Raw genomic sequence first — 20,578 nt, 5'->3', positions numbered from 1 at the left:
GGGTGGTGAGGCACTGGCACAGGTTGCCCAGCGAAGCTGTGGCTGCCCCATCCCTGGAGGTGTTCAAGGCCAGGTTGGATGGGGCCTTGGGCAGCCTGGGCTGCTGGGAGGTGTCCCTGCTTATGGCAGGGGGGTGGAACTGCATGATCTTTAGGTCCCTTCCAACCCAAACCTTTCTATGATTCTAGGTTCAGAGGTATGGATGTGCTTGCTAAAAATGGGAGATGCAGGAAACTTCTCTTTGGTGTGGATTCCTGGGCTAGCTTCATCCTGTGTATGAGAAAAGAGATGGGGATAGCACCCACCTTTCTGGGATCGCTCATCTGCTTGAGGTGGACCTGGAGGTATTCTTAGACAGAAATGAAGCCTACAGAGACAGAACTTGGGGTGATAAGTTAACATAAAGAGAGGATGAGGCATGAGGTGTCACTGGGAGCATGTGGTGAAGGCACTGATCTCTTTGCACATTTAGGCAGAGAAGAAAACTGCATGAATCAGGTCTATAGAAATACAAACAAAAGAGAGAAACCCTGGATCAAAATAAAGAGAAGAGTGAGGATTTAAGAATAGGTAGAAAGGTAGCAGATAGCCTTACGTGTATTGGCCTTAAAAACATCAGGGTGATGATCGTGAAACATGCTGGTATTCTGCTGACTAAAAATAAACACAACTGAAAAGGTGGAAAGTATTTGGTTTAGTTTAAGGGCATATTTCATGGAGTCATACACTGTGGAGAAGTTAAAGATCAGTTTAAGCAAAACCAAATGTTTTCTGGCTGTTTGGTTGAGACAGATGATCTTCATCTAAGGTACTGAGGTATTTCAGGCGCGAGTTTGGCTGGAGTTTCTCTGACCTGCACACTTTTGATCTAACTCAAGCATATCATCAAGAAGGTGATGCCATCTGCCTAACGTTATATTTAAGTGATTTTCATATTACAGTATCTTTTAAATTCTGTACCAGTTAAAATACAAATTATTGAGCATTACCTGCTCCCTTAAACATGGGAAAGCATTGCATGTAGATTTTTGTCTCTTTCTGACAGTTTCTGACAGCCTCTGTGGCTTTGGAAGTTCTAGCTAACAGAAAACAAAAACAATCAGTAAGCTAAGTAATTGTAAGGGACTCTCCTTTTATAGTGGAGTAAGATAGGAACAGAGTAGTTTGTTTAATGAAATACATGCTGCTACTGTTGAGAGTGTCTGAAATTTTAAGTTTGTGTTCTAGAACCTGGTGTACCCAACAGGTTGCAGGCCAAGGTTATCAGCAAGTGAGATTATGAAGGGGAGGCAGTGACTCTGTTCCATCTGTAAAGACAGGTATAAGCTGATGGGCACTCTGGTTTGTATTCCTGTTGTTAGTTAGTCTGAAGCAATTAATTTAAGAAAAAGTACTTGGAACTTTACAGCTTCCTTCTGTGGTAATGCTCAGTTTTATGAATCAGCTAGGGAATGGATAACAAAAGATCTGCGGTTTTGGCTGAATGGGGAACAATATGTCGTAGGGATTATTTCAAAGCATCAGAAAAGGAAAAGTAGAGGAAAGGATCTTCATTCTGTTCATATATTGGTGTGTAGGGAACTGAGTCTGACTCTTGAACGCTGGAGCATTTTAACCGAGGACATCAGCGTTGTTAGGAATAGGGTTTGTTTCTCCTTGAGCACAGATGGGAAAGGGTCCTTTGGGGAAGCCCTCATGTAGTCTTTGCAGTCTTGCACTATTGCAAAATAATAGACTGTTTCTTTACCAGGACTTAATTACACCTCTTGTTTGGAAATAGGGATTAGAAAAAAACTTGGCAGAAATTTTAATAGGCTGGATTTGGATTTGGGCTGCCTTGCATTGATTTAGTATTTCCTATTATCAAGTTCCCATAATTTGGAGCTTGCAACCCAAATTAGGTGAAGGAAGCAATGACAGTGCCCAGGATGAATGTGTGTGTGTGTGCATGCATAAGGCAATAATATTTACTTTGGAGAAATGCAGCACTTGAGAGGTGCGGTATTTTGAATGGACTTGATTTTGCATTGTTTATTCTGTTCTGCTGATGAATGCTGTCTGCTCCTTCAGAAAATTAGGAGTTTGTACAAAACCTGACAGTGGACCAAATATAAATGACACTTTGTGTGGGGTTTTGGATGCACAAAAATGGCGCTTACTAGAACCAATTTCTGTATCTGATGGATTGTATTTGAAAGGCTTTGTGAGCTTACTGAGCTTTAAGATAAGGAGAGAAGAGATGTTAATGGATTGGTCACTGCCTTTACTATTCTGTTAGTAATAGTCACAATTTAGATCATGCAAAATGCGTGTTCTTTGTCAAACCTGTAACTTGCATTGTTTTTGACAAAGGATAGATAGATGAAAGAAGGGTATTTAACCTGGCTCAATATTGTTAGGTGCTTATCCAGTTTGTATTACATTTCTCTCCTTCAGAACCAGGACTCAGAAGCACTAATAAGATTCATGCCATGTAACACAAATCTCTGAGCTCTTGCTTTATCAGCACTCCCATAAAAGACTCGGTCAAAACTGCTATGTGGAGTTTAGGCTGCTACGTGCAGGTGGGTTAGCCTGGGCTAGCAGCAAATGTCCATCAAGTCTCTCTCCGTCATTATTAGGGCAGGGGCAGAAAGTAGAATAAGACTTGTAGCTTGAGATAGAGAAAGGGGCATCACTTACTAATTATTTGTAAGGCAAAACAGACTCAACTTGGGGAGTATGAATTTATCTAGCTCCCAGTTAAAATAGGTTCAGATAGTAAGAAACAGAAAGACAGACATGAAAGCAACAGTTTTCTTCCCACCTTGTCCAGGTTCAACTTCACTCCTGTGCCCCAGACCCCAGTGCCTCTCCCCAAAGGGTATAGGGGGCAGAGGGGTTACAGTCAATACAAGGTGTTTTTTTCTGCTGATCCTTCCTGCTCACATTTTCCCTCTGATCTAGTGTGGGCTCCCTGCTGGCTACAGTCCTTCAGGAAAAAAATCTGCTCTGGCACAGGCTCTGTATGTGCTGCAGTTCCTTCAGGGCATATCCACCTGGTCCAACTTGGGTCCTTCCCAGGCTGCAGTGGTGGATATCTGCTCTGGCACTTGGAGCACCTCCTCCACCTCCTTCTCTGGCCTTGGTGTTCTATCTGCTGTTTCTCATTCCTTTTATTTCCTCCTCCTCTCTGTGGCATTTTCTGCCCGTTCTTAAATACAGCGCCTGCTTTGCCGAAGGGCCCTGCTGTGTCTTTCTGTGGGGCTGGGACTGGGCAGCCTCTGGCCTCTTCCCACAGGGGCCATCCCTGCAGCCCCCTGCTGCCAGCACCTTGCTGTCTGCACCTGGTACAGCAGGACAGACCCAAACCATAGCAGCTGGCATAGAAATCAGTGTGCTACTCTGGTTCACAGTGATGTGGTCCTTGGCCAGTCTGTAGGCTGTTTGGTTGCTGTTGCCAAGTGTTTGCATCCTGAGTATCACTTCTCAAATGAAACTGAGGCAAATCCCAAGTTGTTAGAAATAAAAACTTAAAGCGGTTTTCACTAATGAAGCTTTGTGAGCATTCACCAATTGTTTAAGTAACTGGAAAAGTTTCCTTCTAAGAAAATAACCTGAAGAAATTTTGATTCTGCTTGTTGAATTATGTCCAGCATTGCAAATGAGTAGCGTGGTGGTGAAGCATGGCCATGAGAGTTAGCAAAAGCTCCAAGTACAAAATTATTTGTTCACAGTGTATTGAAAGCGGTATAATAGTAAATGTTGAATATCTGAAATTAATGAGAACATAGCCAAATGCACCCAGAATTGGGAAGCATTGGTTATGGAATCCTTTTCTATTTTAAGCCAGTCCAAATGGGCTATTTTATTTCATAATGGCCTTAGTCTGTAGGAGAACCATGCGAACTTTACCTTGGAAAACTTCGTTGGCATCAAAACCACAGTTGTGTGAATGAAATGCAACATTCTGTAAGAAGGAGATTTTCTCTAAGATCACAGTTCAGTGTAACAGTCCCCCAAATAACAAATGATGATCATAACGCTTTGATGTTAATGATGACAACGAGTTTCAAATCCTCATTGTTTTCGTAATTGAAAGCTTTTATTTTTTAAGACCTCTGTAAAGTTGCTCTTCTCAAATACTGAAAAAATAAAACTTATGAAGTACCAGTGATGATTCTTTTCCATTAAGTTTACCATCACATGTTGGTTACAGACGATTCATGTTTTATAAGTGTTCAGATTTATGAGGACTGTTTTTTGAAACCTCTCTGCAACAGTTTTAATGAGACAATTGTGTCATTCCCAGCTCTGGGTCTTGGAATTCTCAAGGTGCCTGAAATTCTGTGATGTTTGATAATTTTGGTAGCTAGCAATCGTGTTTCAAAGCTGGTTACAAATCTTTCATGAATTTTTGATAAAACTGCAACGTCTTGAAGGAAGTGGCTACAATGTACTTCAGTATGAAGGTTGTGTCTGCTCAGCGCATTCTCAGGACATCAGTGCTATAATGGTTTCTTTCCTTCCTTTGGAAACACAGCGAGGAAACCTTAGTCAGTTCAGTGGCAAGCTGAACAGATAAAATAAAGGATCCAAGCATTTCCACAGATATTTCCCGCCATTCATTGTTGCTGCAATCAGAATGTGACCTTGCTCAAGTTCAGTGAAATGTATGACTGTCTGGAAAAGCACTGAGGAGGTAAATTTTTATAGTTCATGATGTGATAGATAGGTAGAATGATATAGTTCTGCAGAAACCTTAGCTGGTGTGAAATTTTGCATTACTGTGGGGAGAGAATGCACACCCTGCAGGTTTGTGGATCTATACACTACCAAAAGCATTGTGACATTGCCATGAAAATAGAACATTACTGACAGGTATCAAGTTTGCTGATGGCAATTCACCAGCCTTTTAACACACTGCTTTCTCACCAGTTACGTTTCTTACTACCATTACTATCCTATTTCTTTTTGTTGTTTTGTTTGTATCTTTTTGTTGTCTTCTTTGCCTGCCTTTGCTCTCAACACCTTGTTTCTATAGTTTTCTTATCTCTTTCCTCAAGTTTAGCCTTGCAGAGTAAGGGAGCAGAGAGGAGTTAGGAGCAGAGTAGCAAAACCAAAGGATCAGGAAGTATTTTGCATGTCTATTTTTTGTTTGTCACTTTCTTTATCTGGGTATAAGTAGGGTGTAAAGTAGAAACATCTTACTTAGTGTTTTCATTTGTTTTGCTTCTTTGTGAAATAGAAGACCTCTGATGTATGTTTAAAGCTTATCCTCGGAGTAAACCAGGGATTTTTTAAACCTCTTAGGAGTCATGCCCTACTTAGAAGGTGTTTATCAAATTTGTTTGTTTTTCATACATACAGCTTGTAATGCGATTTATGTATGCAAAGCCTTATGAAGAGATCTACATCTCTACCAGAGAAGTTTGCAAGTCATGATGTGACGTGCCTTTTTGCATTTACACAAAAGTGGAAATGAAGTTCTCTTCATTATCTTTTTTGTTTTCCTTCTGCTCAGTTCGCTATCGTATTTACAGAACAAGAGTGGTAAGGACACGTGTTTTTCTGAATAAAGACTAACTCACATGTGTTGTCTTATTTTTAACTAACAGCTTTTTTTCTTCAGATAGCCGGGGCTGTTACAACAGCGTAAGTGATGATGTAGATCTGCTGCTTGTGTTCCGACTGGCTTGTCATCTGGAATAGAAAATGCCAGCATAGTCAGTATGATTTCACAAGTAACCAAGCTGGTCTGACACCTTATTGCAAGGAGGAGGTTTTTCTTGCTACCTTTCCTCAAGCTGCTCCTTCTCTGTATAGTTTCTCCAAGTTACGTGTTTCTGGCCTTTCCCTTGTGTTGATGAACACCAGAGGTGACACTTCCTGTGCTGGGCCAACAGAAGACTCTTTGCTCCTCTTCCTGGAGTTAGTTTCTGTTGCCTTACAGAGCTGATTTGCCTGCCACAAAGGCCTGAAGAGTGTAACAGCTGGTAGAAAATGAACAGTGGCAGCAGCCAGTGAAGGGCAAAGGTGAGGGGAACATTCTTGTTTCACTGAAAGGATGCGTATAATCGGTCTGAGTGAAATGAACTAAGTAATTCTGGGTATTTGGAGCTTATAGCTGCTTACATTTATAAGGATACTTCTATATATTATGAATGTAATTATTTTAGAAGTTAGACATCTTGCCTATTTATGTTGGGTTGGTGGCACTCTGTCTTTTTGTTTAAAATCTGTAAGAAGAAAAGGTAGCTTGATTTACCAGTGTATGTATAGTGGTACATGACAGTTTTATAGTTGCTCTGTGTTCCTTTAACCTAACTTCAAGGGTTAAAGGTTAGCATTAACCTTTCTTTAGGAAAATAAGTTCATTAGCATAAACTTAGGATCATTGATACCACTTTTGTTTGAATTTGATTTGCATGGTATTAAAGAAGGGGGCATAAGGTCTTTAACCATGCCAAATGTGGGCCATTCCACCTCCCTGCAAATCTGCCTTGTAAATGATCAGATTTTAGAATTTGGTGGTTAAATTCTCTGCATTTTTCTCTGCACTGAACATAGTTTAAGTGGTGATCTCATAAGAAGCAACTGAAGACAATAATTTTGTAAAATGCAAAGCAGCAGGATGTTGAGATAAAGTGGTGGGAGTGAGGATGTCTGGTTAATAGTGCAGTGTTTGTTGGTAACAAGACCTTTAATCATTGAGAGCGTTTTGTCTCTGCCTCAGGCTCTGGAGGAAGAGTACTGAATCTGGGCATTTCTCTGGTGTCAGCAAATGTGTGTCAGGCTGCGCCATGGCAGTTATTAGTAAGCTGCTCTGATCAGAGATGTGATCTCTTACTCTTGCTTCAGGAAATGTTCCATGACATTCTGTAAGTTCCCGCCTCACTGATGATTTATGCGTGATTGGTATGATTCCATTCAAAATATTTATGCATAAACAGAAATCCTTTACTGTAATCTTGTATTACCTTCAACAGAAGGGAATGCATGAAAGGTGGTGGGTTTTATTTCTAATGTACTTGTAAAGTAATTTTATATCTCCTTTTTACCGATTTTGGTACAGCATTATGGTATGTATGTTGGGCTTTTTCCAATGAGATCTTGGTTCATTCAGTTCACAGACTAGACCGGCCTCTGGAGATAGAGCCATAAATCTTAAGGGCAGAATTAAATATTTTGTAAAATCTTTCATTCTGTCCTTGTAATTATCTTGATCATTGCCTGTGGAGTTATCACGTAAGAAATCTGTAATTTCTGTAATATTGTAGTAGGAAGAAAGCTGCTTGCCTTGAGCACTTGGTTACTAAGTTTGTCACCCACATCAGCATTCTGCAGAGATGGCATATTAACAATGATTAATCAACAACTCAAGTTCTGATACAATTTCTCTGCCGCTGATGTTTCTGATGTGTAACACATAAAGGGTGATAAAGCAAAGGAAGGACCTTGAAATGTGTGTTTGTATTGTCTGGAAAATGGGAGAGGATCAGGGTTTGACCCTAGCAGATATTTAGGAGTTGTTCCTTTGATAATGAAAGTAGATCCTGAATGTTTAGGCTGCACTGAAAGAAAGGAGGAAATCATAGAATCATAGAATAATCAGGTTGGAAGAGACCCACTGGATCATCAAGTCCAACCATTCCTATCAAACACTAAACCATGCCCCTTAGCACCTCGTCCACCCATGCCTTAAACACCTCCAGGGATGGTGACTCAACCACCTCCCTGGGAAGCCTGTTCCAGTGCCCAATGACCCTTTCTGTGAAAAATTTTTTCCTAATGTCCAGCCTAAATCTCCCCTGGCAGAGCTTGAGGCCATTCCCTCTTGTCCTGTCCCCTGTCACTTGGGAGAAGAGGCCAGCACCTTCCTCTCCACAACCTCCTTTCAGGTAGTTGTAGAGAGTAATGAGGTCTCCCCTCAGCCTCCTCTTCTCCAGGCTAAACAACCCCAGCTCTCTCAGCCGTTCCTCATAAGGCCTGTTCTCCAGCCCCTTCACCAGCTTCGTTGCTCTTCTCTGGACTTGCTCCAGAGCCTCAACATCCTTGTGGTGGGGGGCCCAGAACTGAACACAGTATTCAAGGAGAGGTCTCACCAGTGCCGAGTACACAGGAAGAATAACCTCCCTGGACCTGCTGGTCACGCCGTTTCTGACACAAGCCAAGATGCCATTGGCCTTCTTGGCCACCTGGGCACACTGTCGGCTTATGTTCAGTTGCTGTCAACCAACACCCCCAGGTCCCTCTCCTCCAGGCAGCTTTCTAGACAGACTTCTCCTAGTCTGTAGCACTGCATAGGGTTGTTGTGCCCCAAGTGCAGGACCCGGCACTTGGCCTTGTTAAACCTCATGCCATTGGTCTCAGCCCAGCGGTCCAGCCTGTTCAGATCCCTTTGCAGAGCCTCCCTATCATCCAGCAGATCGACACTTCCACCCAACTTAGTGTCGTCCGCAAACTTGCTAAGGGTGCACTCGATGCCTTCATCCAGGTTATTGATAAAGGCATTGAACAGGAAATAAAAGAGGACTTTTGTCTTACGGTGTTTGGCAAATATTGCTTTCCCACTGCTAGGTTCCCTGCTTACATTCAATCTGAAGTCATCTGTTGTTGTTCTGTTTTGGTTACTTCCTGGGCTGTATGAATTACAACTTCCCCTTTATTAGAATAAAGGAGTAGTCTTTTCAGCCATGAGCTTGCTAAGTGATGGACTCCTGATGCAGGCAGCTCCTTGGGGAACTGACACCTATTATGTAGTTAGTCAGAGTCCCCAGGTGGAGGGTGTTGCCAGGTTTCATGGAAGACTTGTCCTTCCTCTTCCCAAAAGGACACATAAACTGTGCTTCTTTCATAAAAAGTAGGTGTGAAATCCCTTTTGGCTCTAGACAAATCCTGAATGCAGCTCATTTGAGCCTAGTAACTTACTTTATCTCCATAAGCCTTTTGCAAATGCAACCAGTATATGGGAGCACCAAGTTTCCAGGCCCTACCCTATTTTTTTCAGCAGTTAGTTATGTGAACAAGTTGTTGCTTATATTTCAAGTGTACACTGTTTCAAATTCAGGTTTGCCTGGGCTCAGATTCCAGCCACACTTCTGTTTTTCTTTTTACTGTTTAATTACAGTCTCTTTACCTTAATGGTGCAAAATTGCTGTGCATTAATCGAGGCTTTGAAGCAATCACAGGATTGCTTTAGAGCCAGGTTTAAAGAGTGGCATAAGTAGGGGACCTACTGCTTTTAGAGCAGCTGATAGAATTAAAAAAAAAACCCAAAACTACCCCTCAAGATGCTAAAAAATACCTTCTGTCTTAAAACTGGTGGTTATAGACCTGAGACAGTTGTCTCTGAGAGTTACAGGTATAGGCTACTGTCTTTCAAGACTTTACTTGAGGTTTCCCAGGTGAAGCTAGCGGTGGAAAGATGAGGAGAGGCTGTTTTATGTGACTGTGAAGAACTGTAAGAGCTTGTCTTCTGGGGAACAGAGGTTCATCCATGTGCTTTGCATCTGTGTGCATTAGAGCTTTGGGTTATCAAATGGACGAAAAGTGTCCCTCTTGTGATCTGACAATTGTCATAGAATCATAGAATGGTTTGGGTTGTAAGGAACCTTAAAGTTCATCCAGTTCCACTCCCCTGCCATGGGCAGGGATATTAATCAGTGATTATCACAGAGATGTGTCCAGGGAGTGAAGGTGTGAACCAAAATCTCTTGATGGTGAGGTTTAGGAGTAAGGACATGTTCCTGATATATAAGAAATTGGGCAGAGTCAGGATCTATTCAGTCTTTTATTTCTTATTCTTTGTCAACCATTTTTCTTTATCTTTTTGGGAGAACAGAAGTTGGATTCCATTATCATCATCTGTCAAATTTGCACTGTGCTACTATGTAGCTGTATTATAGAATGGGGACAAAAGCCACTTCTCCATAACATGATTTGGTCTTACTTTTCATCTAAATAGTCTCTTTTCTTTGTTTTGTTGTTGGTGATGGCTGTCCTGGCTTTAGTGTTCACTGTTCTGATGGTCTTAACATTTCACAAAACTTGGGAGCTTGAATACTGAAAACAAGGCCATGAAAATCGTATTATTTGAAAAAATACTTGCAGTTTTCTCTTCTTCTTAATGTATTACCCCCTAAAATAAAGTTCTGTAGTTATGGTACCTAGGAAGTAAATTTGCATACATATAAATAGTCTGGGAAGCCTATAATATTTTTCTTCAAAGCGACTCTTGGTTGTCAAGCAGGAAAATTGGCTAGATACTGCATAGCTGCACAGTAAAGGAATGCCATGCCCTTTGTATACTGAAGAGGCAGAAGAGTGAATGACTATGTATAATTAAAGATATTAACAATTAGAATTAAGTTCCTTTGAGTGGCTGACTCTGTATTTTCTACTTCTGATTTTACATGTATATCATCTGCATCACTCTGCAGCCTTTCTGCCAGTAGTGCCTGTTGGTCAGCTCATGTTCTCTAGCTATTTTTCTGCTGTCCCCAGAGACTTGACTGGTCAAGACCTGGGCAACCGGTTCATCTTTCTTGGAGCAGGGGTGTTGAACAAGACAGTCTCAAGAGGTGCCTTCCAAGCCATCGTGTGATGCTGTGAATTCTCGCTAGTTGGTAGTCAGTGGTGGAACCATAAGTGACATCTCTATACCCATATATTGGTTTTCTTTTCTTTTAATGTAACCTTATATAAATCCAAGATTATTTTTAGCATTTGTTTCAATCTGAGTAACTTCTGGTCAGAGTTACTTGAATGAGTACTTGGAGAGCTCTGCTAATATTCCTCTTCAGGTACAGCCAATGCTGTCAATGACTGTTACGTGCATCGTGATCAAAGGAAATGTCTTTGTTTTAAGTGTAGCTTCCAGCTACTTTTCAGCTTGCTTCCAGTTAGAAAACACTTGTTTCATGCTGTTTCTGCCAGATGAATATGAAATCAGCTCTGGATTCAGGGCTTCCAGATCCTCCTCTGGAAAAAAGCTCCATTTGAAAATGCCCTTCTTGATAAATGTTCCATGGGAAGCTGTAAAGTTTTTCTCCTTTCCAGCTATTTTTAGGGAAACATTACTCTGAAATATTTGTCTGGGTACTGTATGGAGCAATTGACCCCTTTGGGATCCTTCTTGCTGCACACCGCTCCTGGATGAAAATCCCTCAGATTGTTTGTTTAGATTTAGGCATAACAATAACCCAACATGTTTTAGGAAGTCTGAGGAAAAATCCTCCCGAAATAATTGAACATGCAGCTCTTCAGGTACTTCAGACCTTCGGTTTTACCTTTAGAGAGAATAAAAGCTTTAGGGATTGAGTAGGAGTTTACTTTCTCACTCCCAAGCTAGTTTTCCTCTGGGAAGATTTGAAGTGCCAGAACAGAGATTACTAGACAAGTCTCGACTTGCTAGACTGCTGCATGTCGATTTATGATCCCATTGGTATACTGGAAATCTCTTACTTGTCCTCTTTACCCATTGTCTGTTTCCTCCCCTGGCTTTTAACATTTCTTTTTATTATTATTATTTTCAGTCCTGAGTTAAGGCTTGAGTTTTTATTTCTTTCTCTCTCTGGAATCCAACAGGGCAGGTGAAGCGGCCGTCTCTTCTGTTCTTACAACTTCATGCTTCATCTGGTCGATCTCACCTCATGCAATATCTTCATTTAGAACTAATGGCAACCATGACCTTTCAGCTTCAGTGCATTTGGACAGTTGTGCTTTTTAAATGTCTGAATCATGTTACCTGAAATACTGAAGATTTTGGTGGAGAGTGGATGAAGTGATGCATCAGCTTTTAGATCTGTTGTCTGCTTGATTAAAAGGCAAGGTTAAGGTTTGTTTGGTCTGTAGCTAATTTGCTCTATATTTCCTACTTCTAAATACTTGATAATCAAATTCAGATCCTCAGGGCTTGAGTTTGATGTTGAGCCTCTTTGCCTAAAACTTTGTGGTAGGAGATTTTATCCTAATTCTGGACATTTTTCTTGCAACTGTGTAATTGAGAAGAGAGTGAAATGGAATACTAAAAAGGCTTCTTTCAATATATGCTATTTGGCATTTTAAAGAAGAAAAATGTTTTTCCCTGTACTCTTTTTGCTTTAGATCTTGAGCTGTTGAGGCTCCATAATGTGTAACTGCTTTTGTTAGCACAGGATCACGGGTATTTTGGCAGTGTTCCACAGCAGTATGACATAGATATTTCATTGCACAGGGACATCTTGTACGTGGAGCCTTGATACCAGTATCAGGGGTGTTGACAGTTGGTGCCACAGAGATAATAGCAGCTATGTTTTCTGAGAGGCATGTTTGCATTGTATCTTTCAAGTATTTTCTTCCGATGTTAAAAATCAAACTGAAGTAAATAATTATCAGGCTCATTTAAATATCAAATTTGCTGTAGTAATATTAGGGACATGTGAGAAACCACAGAGATAGCAGCTGTGGCCTAGATAACCTTCAGTGTTTTGCGTTGGTTTTTACCCAAGACTGTTGAACCACCATCGGAAATGAAATACTTCAATGAAGCAGCTACTCAGCACCTCACTGAATGGTAAACAGCAGGTTCATAAGTTCTGTTGAGAACACTTAGTTATGTGCTCTGGCTGTGTCTTGGTGTACTCTGGAATTGAATGAAGTTTTAGTCACTTGTGGGAGAGGAAGTATTTGAGCTGGATGCAGTGTTGCCATTCTTTCTTTTTTCTTCTCTTCTCCCTAAACTTACTTCTAGAAAGGAATTTAGAACTACATATTCCTCTTACCTAGCCTGCTATCAGCTGCTGGGTTCTTCAACAGATGCCTGGGGGCTGTAGTAGCATTCATTGGAAAACTGATTATCTTGTATTTTAGTATGTGATTCGGTGGATGGTGATTCAAGATGGACCATGGATTTAAGCTGATAGTAATAAGTATTCTTCATCATTTTTGGCCCAGGATAAATGAAGATTAATCCTCTGTTTTAATTCTCAGTTTTTCTGCAAGGAAGTGCTTTGGATCCTGATAGCGTGGTAACAGTTTTGCTTCAAAAAGAAGATGTTAATAATCAAGTATAAAAGCAGCTGTCATTATGATATTTTTAGACACTGTTTTACAAAGGCACATCACCATGTGTGGTTTTTCCCACCCTGTATTTATGCCAGCATTTATTCTCATTTTCAAGATGGTTGAGGTTGATCCATATTGCAAAGAGGGGTGGCTATTTCTGCACAAGTTCTTCTCAAGGCATTTTGTATGAGTGTCTCTAAGCTTTCTCTAAGCTGAAAGAAAACAGCTTGCCATGTGCAGAAGCGTCTGGGTTTTTTGCTTTCAATGCTAACAGAAATGGATATTTCACCTAAAGCATCCTTCAGTTTGTCTTGCAGTTCCAAGGTGCTCAAGTTTGCCTTTGATTATAGGCAGAGGACATCCTGTTTGGCCCATGGCTTATTTCAGTGATACCGTGATGGTGAGAAACAGATGGGCTTGCCTGTGTGTCTCCAGTTAGGAAATGGTTCTGCAGTGCAGTTGTGATATAAGTCATCAAATGTCCCCTAATGCTACTAAATAATTGTTAATGAACTTTTCAGTGGATAAATGAATAAGAGAGAACCTTTCATTTGATCAATAATTTTATATTGACCCATAACTATCTCAGTTTTCTAGAAGTGGGAAACTGTTCTCATGATATTGTAACTGTTTACTAACATTTTTTTTCCTTCTGAAACATCTGTTTAAATTGGCTGAAAAGAACACTAGGGTTATCATAGAATCAGAATGGTTTGGGTCGGAAGAAACCACAAAGATCATCCCGTTCCAACCCCCCCTGCCATAAGCAGGGACACCTCCCACCAGCCCAGGATGCCCAAGGCTCATCCAGCCTGGCCTTGAACACTTCCAGGGATGAGGCAGCCACAGCTTCCCTGGGCAACCTGTGTCAGTGACTCACCACCCCTCATCATGAAGAATTTCTTCCTAATGTCTAGTCTAAATCTTCTCCTCTCCAATTTAAAGCCATCCCCCCTCATCCTATCACTCCATGCCCTTGTAAAAAGTCTCTCAACTTAAAGGTATCTAAAAACTTTGCACAGCTTAATTCTGTTTTTTTAAAGTGCCTCATCAAAAAGTATAATCCAGATCCCTCATACTGTGCTGTAAGGAAAAGAAAAGCAATTTCTTCTCAAATGTTACTTAGGTTATTTCAGGATGTCCTAAGGGCTAGCTAAAATTGATTAAAAACTCTGCTAGATCTATGGTTTCATAAATGTTTTCTTTCAGAAATGTCTGCGTAATTGGAATTTCCTTATGAGCACTATTGAGGCTTGATCTTAACTGCACAGAATAGTTGTCATGCCTCAAGCCAGTGTTTTGTTAATAAAGCACTCTGTCATAATTTGATTTAAAAAAATTGTTGCTGTTGTCTGGCCCCGACTGACTTAGCAGATGAGTGACTCAGTAAATAAGAAAATCCTGCTTTGCAGCAACGTATATGGTTTGCATTCTGTGACCTGTTGTTTTCCAGTGTTAGTAACCAGCAGCTGGGCGAGAGTGGCACTGCTGTGATAAAGCCACTCTGATAGTAACTTTTTTTTAGGGCGCTGTATCTCATGGTATATGTGTATGGCAATGGTACAGGGAAAAGGTGAGCGGTACTGAATATGGGTGACCTAAAAGAACAATTTTGTTTTGACGTTTAGTTGAATCTGCGTGTAAGTTGTGGCTCTTCCCCTCTCCCACCTTTCCTCTGAAGGAGAGTGTGTGCAATATATTGCACCGCACTGTGACTGTCCCCAGCTAGTGTGCGGATCATTAGCTTCTCTGACTTGCATCTGTGATGGGAACAAAATACCTGGGTGCTATAAACTGCTTCTATTCTCATCTTAAGGTGTCTGAATGGTTTTGGAGTATGCACCAGCAAGAACAGAAGGCTTTGCTTTTGCCTGTCTCTAGAGACGTTGTCAGAGAGAAGAAACTTGTCTTAGTTTTGAGGGGGAAGGATGAGAGAGGCAAGACAGAGGCTAAATTAAATTTCTCAGAGATGGTTTCTTGTTTCTCTCCTCTTACTTTCCCCAGTGTGAGAAATTCTACTGTGTACAAAAGAGGAATAATCTCACAAACTTTCTGCAGAGTTTTACATCTGTGTCTATGCCTGTCTTGTTCTACTGTGGCCCCACAACTACGTGAGAATTGAAGCTTCTCTTTGGTTACAGGCAAAACGATTATTTCCCCCTTTGTAATATGGATGGTTTCAGCACTTCATTTTAAGAATCCTTATGCCTCAGGGAATGCATTTTCACACCTAACAGTGCAAGATTTATTTTCTTTTCCCTTAGTGTCTAACCTGTTCTTCAAGATACTCACAAATATATTGTAACCATCCAAGCTAACTGTTTCACATGCTTCCATGACAATTTTGCAATTTATGGAAACAAAATATCCCTGGCAACTGGTGCACCCTCTACTTGCATTTTTACCTGTCTCTTCATGAAGACAGATCTACTGTATTTAACTTAATTAAAGAAGTGGTTGTTACAGGAGTGTGGGCCATACCTGCTTAAAGGAATGCCTATGAGAGGGGGGGTGTGTGTGGTGCTTTCTTCTTTGGCACATTTGAAGTGTTGAAGGATGTCAGTGGTAGACCTCACTCTACTCATTGCCAACAGCCTCAATGATATTTCAGCTCCTGAGCCAAAGTACTGGTTTTAAAGTGTCACTTGGAATCCTTGCTACGTTTGACATTTGTATTTCCTAAACCTTCTTTGGAAATGATGTTTGTTCAGCAAAGCATTAAGCTGGAAAGAAGAATGTTGCTTGTTAAATGAAATACTTTGGTTTTGATAAGTAGAGATCAGGGAGGAAGTCTCTACTTGCATATTCCTTAGAGTAAGCAGTTTGACATATTTTTACCTGGTTTTAAGTAGTCTCTTACCTTTAAAAATACAATTGGCAAAATTAATCTTCATTGTTCTTCTCTCAACTAGGATATTACTATGCTGACCTCAAGCATCATTTTCAAGGCACACTTTTTTTTTAAAATCACCTTTTAAAAGAGGCTCATAAACAAAATTGTGTACTTGTAACGCTCTTTGGAGTCTTCTGAATATTATTAGTAAAATGCCTGTGCTGCAAGCACCCCTCAGTGACCTGTTCTTTGCAAGGCAAATAATTGTGTCCTGTGAACATGTTCTGAAGCACAGTTTTGTAAGTGTGGGCTGAGCCTCTCATCTCCAAGATGCTTTCACATAGGACATGTTAGGCTTCTTATACCAAGGAGTAACCCACCTTGCACTGGTGTACAGAACCAGCTGTCTTTTCTCTGCATACAGTTTACAGTCTTTAACTTCTGAAGAGATGTAACAGTTGCAGAAAGTTCAGTTCTATACAGCTCTAAGCTGAAGCTGTCTTTCAGCAGGGTAATATTGGTTATAATATCAGACTTTACTATTTGTTTGTAATAATACTGCAGATATGCTAATGAGATGTGGAATTTGGAATAATGCTGTAACAAAAGGGATTTGGTCTGAAGTATCAGGCTTAAATTTGGTCAGTTTAATGTCTTTTTAGCTTGCAGCTTGAAACTGAAGCTATACAAGCTGTAGAATTTTAGTAATTATTCTAAGATTTCTGTTTGAATCAAAAGAAAGAACATGCAGAAAGTAAACTAACAAAATAAGTGCTAAGTATCATAAATAAAAAAAGTCTCATTTTAGCATGTTACTATTCTTGCAAAATTTACTTTATTGCAGCAAGTGACAATTGTCTGTGCCATTTGTGATTTTTAGTATATGTATCAGTGCCTGCTGAAAATCTGCTGATATTGATGGAAAATAACTCCATTTGATGGAAAAGTCTTGTGGAGTGAAGCACTATGCCCTGACAGAGGACAACTGTGATGGGCAAAGGGGGCCTATGCAAGTCTCTCATACCTAGGTGGGTTGTGTCAGAGTGCTGAGAGAGCTGATCGACGTCATTGCAAGGGCACTGTCCTCTTTTTAAAGATCCTGATGACTGGAAAAAGGCAAACACGGCCATTTGCAAGGTCAGGAAGCAGGATCCAGGGTCTGCAGGTTGAATAGCCTAACCTCAGGCCCTGGGAAGATTAGGAGACGTGTCCTGGAAACTGTTTGGAAGGATAAAAAAGTGACTGAGATCGGTCGATGTGGGTTTATCAAGGACTGACCCACCAGATAGCTTTTGATGATATGTGACTGACTCTACATCAGGTGGGGACGGTGGCTATTGCTAGCTTCAACTTCGTCTAGGCTTTGAACACGGTTCCCCATACTCTATCTTGTAGCTCAGTTGAAAGGACAAGTCGACTAGGAGGTAAGTGGAAAGCTGGCTGGGCACAGACGTTTGGTCACAGGGTGAAAAAAACCCCAAACCATAATCCAGTTTATAATGAATTAGAAGTGGAGCCTTTCAGGGGTCAATACTGTAGTCAGTGCTGTTTGGTAGTTTTCTTGATGAGAATGCACCCTCAGTGGTTTCATTGATGATACAAAACTGAAGAGGAGTGTATGACCGCTGCTTGGTGGAATCACAGCTGGCTGGAGAAAGCGCCTAATGCAAAACTCATGAAGTTCAGAAAATACAAATGCTACTGTCCTGTGCTTGAGAAGGAATAACTGTAACAGTATAGCCTGAGGATCAACTGGCTAAAAAGCAGCTTTGCCGAAAAGGATCTGAAGATCCTTGTGGATGACAAAGGGATCATGAGTTTGCGGCAAATCCTTGAGGCAATGAAGACTGTCCTCACACTGCACTGTATTAGCTAGAATGTAGTCAGCAGTTTGAGAGAAATGATTATTCTCTACTGTTTGCCATTTGTGAGACCACATCTGGAATATTTTATTTAGGTTTGGGCTCCCAAGCACAAGGAGGACATTAGTATAGCAGAATTAGCCCTGTGAATGGCCATCAAGATGATGAGGGAGCAAAAACACGTGACCTAAAATAAACAGCTCTCCCAACTGGATTTGTTAAATCATAAGACGGGAAGGCTAAGAGGGCATCCTACTGCTTCTGTCTCCCACTCCCCTTGAGTATGGAGATGGCCTCTTCTCAGAAATGCACAGAGGAATTATCAGAAGCAATGCCACAGGGGAAACATTGTGTAATTTTTTTCCTTGCTATCCTTTCAATGAGAACGGTCACGTGTTGGACAAAAGTAGTCTGGAGGGGTTTTGTAGTCTACAGAAATCCTTAAAACTCAAGGGGGAATTATTTAGAGCTGCCTGCCCTAATGTTCAGGTATGTTTCTTATTTCTTTTTCTTCACTCTTAATACATTGAAATACTTATTGTTTTTCATTTTTGCTGAACAGACTTCAATGAAAGAGTAGCAAAATTGATGTAAATTGCCTAAAAATATCCTGGGGAGCTGGCTGTCAGAGCTGGTGGCTGCTGCTGGGTGGTAAAGCAATGGAGGCTGTGGGCAAGGTTTTGTCAAAGCCTCATATTGGTCCCTCTGGGAGCTTATGCTGAGAGCATCTACTGCCCCTTTCCCTACCTTCGTCTGTAGCGTGAGATAATGTGTGGATAAAACTCATGCTGTAGTAAATTTTCTTTTTTCTCCCTTGTTTTCTAACTGGGTATTGTATGCCTTTCATACCTAGTTGAAAGATGCTGCATCAGGAAGCAATGTAGCATCAGGAAGACACTTTGTTTCCCCCTTTCTTATCTTTCAAGGACCAGACATTTCTGGCTAGCATGTATCAAAGCTATATCCAGAGTGTGCTATTGTTGGGAGGATAAACTGAGCAGAAAGGATACAGTTTAGGCAAAACAAAACACGCGTAGAGGCATAGAGGTTCTCTTCAAAGAAGAAAGTGCATGTAGAAGTTGACACTTGAGACTGTTTGATGTGTGATCTAGAGATGAGATGAGTATAGCTGAAGTAGCAGGAGAAATTTTGGTGGACAAAGGAATGGAACTGTGAATTTGACAACTATGATATGAAAGCCAGAAAATTAAGCAGACTGGTAACCAGGCTGCATCTGTGTCATGGATTGTCTTCGTCTGCATCTTTCCCTTCTGCAGTAGTGTTTAAACAGTACAGCATGAATGAATGATAGTTGAGAACAAATAAATGTCCAGATTCCCATGGATATCTTTCCCAGAACACTAAGTAAAAAACTTAATTGGAAAAATAAGCACTTCCTTGATGCTTTTGTTTTTTGTCTGGTCTCTTAAACTCTCTTTTGAAGCAATGATAGTTTAAGAATCAGCAGTTAGCCGGAAGTTCTAAGGAAAAAAATTCTAGATTTTTGTTTTTCTACTTGATGGGACTTATTATACGACAGCACTGGTCCTTATACCTTACAGTATAATGGCATTGTACATGCGTCATATGCAAGTTCAACTGACACAGTACTGAAATTTGCTGTACTTAAAAGGTGAGATGGTGCCGGTGTATTTATACTTCCTGAGGGAAAGCGTTTCCTCTACAGTAGCGCTGAGTTCGGTATGTCCTGGTCTTTCTATCCCTTCCCATAACCTCTAAGGACAGTGCTGAAGGTGATAGGGTGGTGAACTGTTTCTGATTATTAGCTTTTCATCTTTCCCCTTTTAAACATCTATTTTATTTATTGTTAGTTAAAATTTGGGTTATTCCAACACTGTTTGCAAGACATGATCTGGCCTTTTCAAGTCCCTGATAATGAGGTGAAGAGTGACAAAACTGGTGAAGGGGCTGGAAAACAAGTCTTAGGAGAAGTGGCTGATGGATCTGGGGTTGTTTAGCCTGGAGAAGAGGAGGCTGAGGGGAGACCTAACTGCTCTCTACAACTACCTAAAAGGAGGTTGCAGAGGGTTGGGTGTTGGTCTTCCAGATGAGAGGTGATAGGACAAGAGGGAATGGCCTCAAGCTGCATCACGGGAAGTTTAGATTGGACATTAGGAAAAATTTCTTCACAGATTATCAAGCATTGGCACAGGCTGCCTGGGGAGGTGTTTGAGTCACCGTCCCTGATGGTGTTTAAAAAGCAGGTTGATGAGGTGCTTGGGGACATGATTTAGTAGTAGACAAGTATAGTTGGAGTTGATGATCTCTAAGGTCTTTTCCAGACTAATGATTCTATGATTCTACTTCTACAGCTCTCCTCTTGCTAGAGGAACCACTCAACATGTTTCAGTGAAGTAAGTTTAGTGGTCCTGGATAAAGACAAGGTAGAGGATGACCGGTTTCTTGAATTTTAGCCAACGTGCTAGTTGCAGCTTTGCTGAGTGGACTGGTATAATGTTCTACCAGCATGTCCTAAGACATGGGAAGAATGATGGGAAATAGGCTTTCATTCTGGAACCCTGAGATGGCTGGAGCCTTAACAAGGAGTGATGTCTGCACTCTTACAGCTGAGATATGGATAGTGATAAAAGAGATCCTGAAGAACATGTAACTTAAAACTAGTTGCATACATTAATTTGCAGTATTCATATTTGAAACTGCAGTAGGTATTTTGTGAAACACATCCCATTTTTCAGTAAAGTGAATATCAGAAGTGTGTCTGCAAACTTCTAATTCGTTATAGCTTAGAACACAGGAAACTTGATTCTATGATAAATCAGGCAGCTACAAAAAAGAAAAAGAAAAGTAAAATGCAGTACATGTGACTTGTGCTAAA

General features: G+C 40.8%; 1 protein-coding gene across 4 annotated transcripts in view; it reads left to right on the top strand.

The window, feature by feature from the left end:
- Window positions 1–20,578, top strand: part of TTC7B (tetratricopeptide repeat domain 7B) — a 129,937-nt gene that overhangs the window by 585 nt on the left and 108,774 nt on the right. The window lies entirely within an intron of this gene.

Source organism: Phaenicophaeus curvirostris, chromosome 5, assembly GCF_032191515.1.
Source record: "Phaenicophaeus curvirostris isolate KB17595 chromosome 5, BPBGC_Pcur_1.0, whole genome shotgun sequence".
NCBI lineage: Eukaryota > Metazoa > Chordata > Aves > Cuculiformes > Cuculidae > Phaenicophaeus > Phaenicophaeus curvirostris.
Note: the sequence above shows the minus strand (reverse complement) of the source record. Positions and strands in the feature narration are given on the sequence as shown.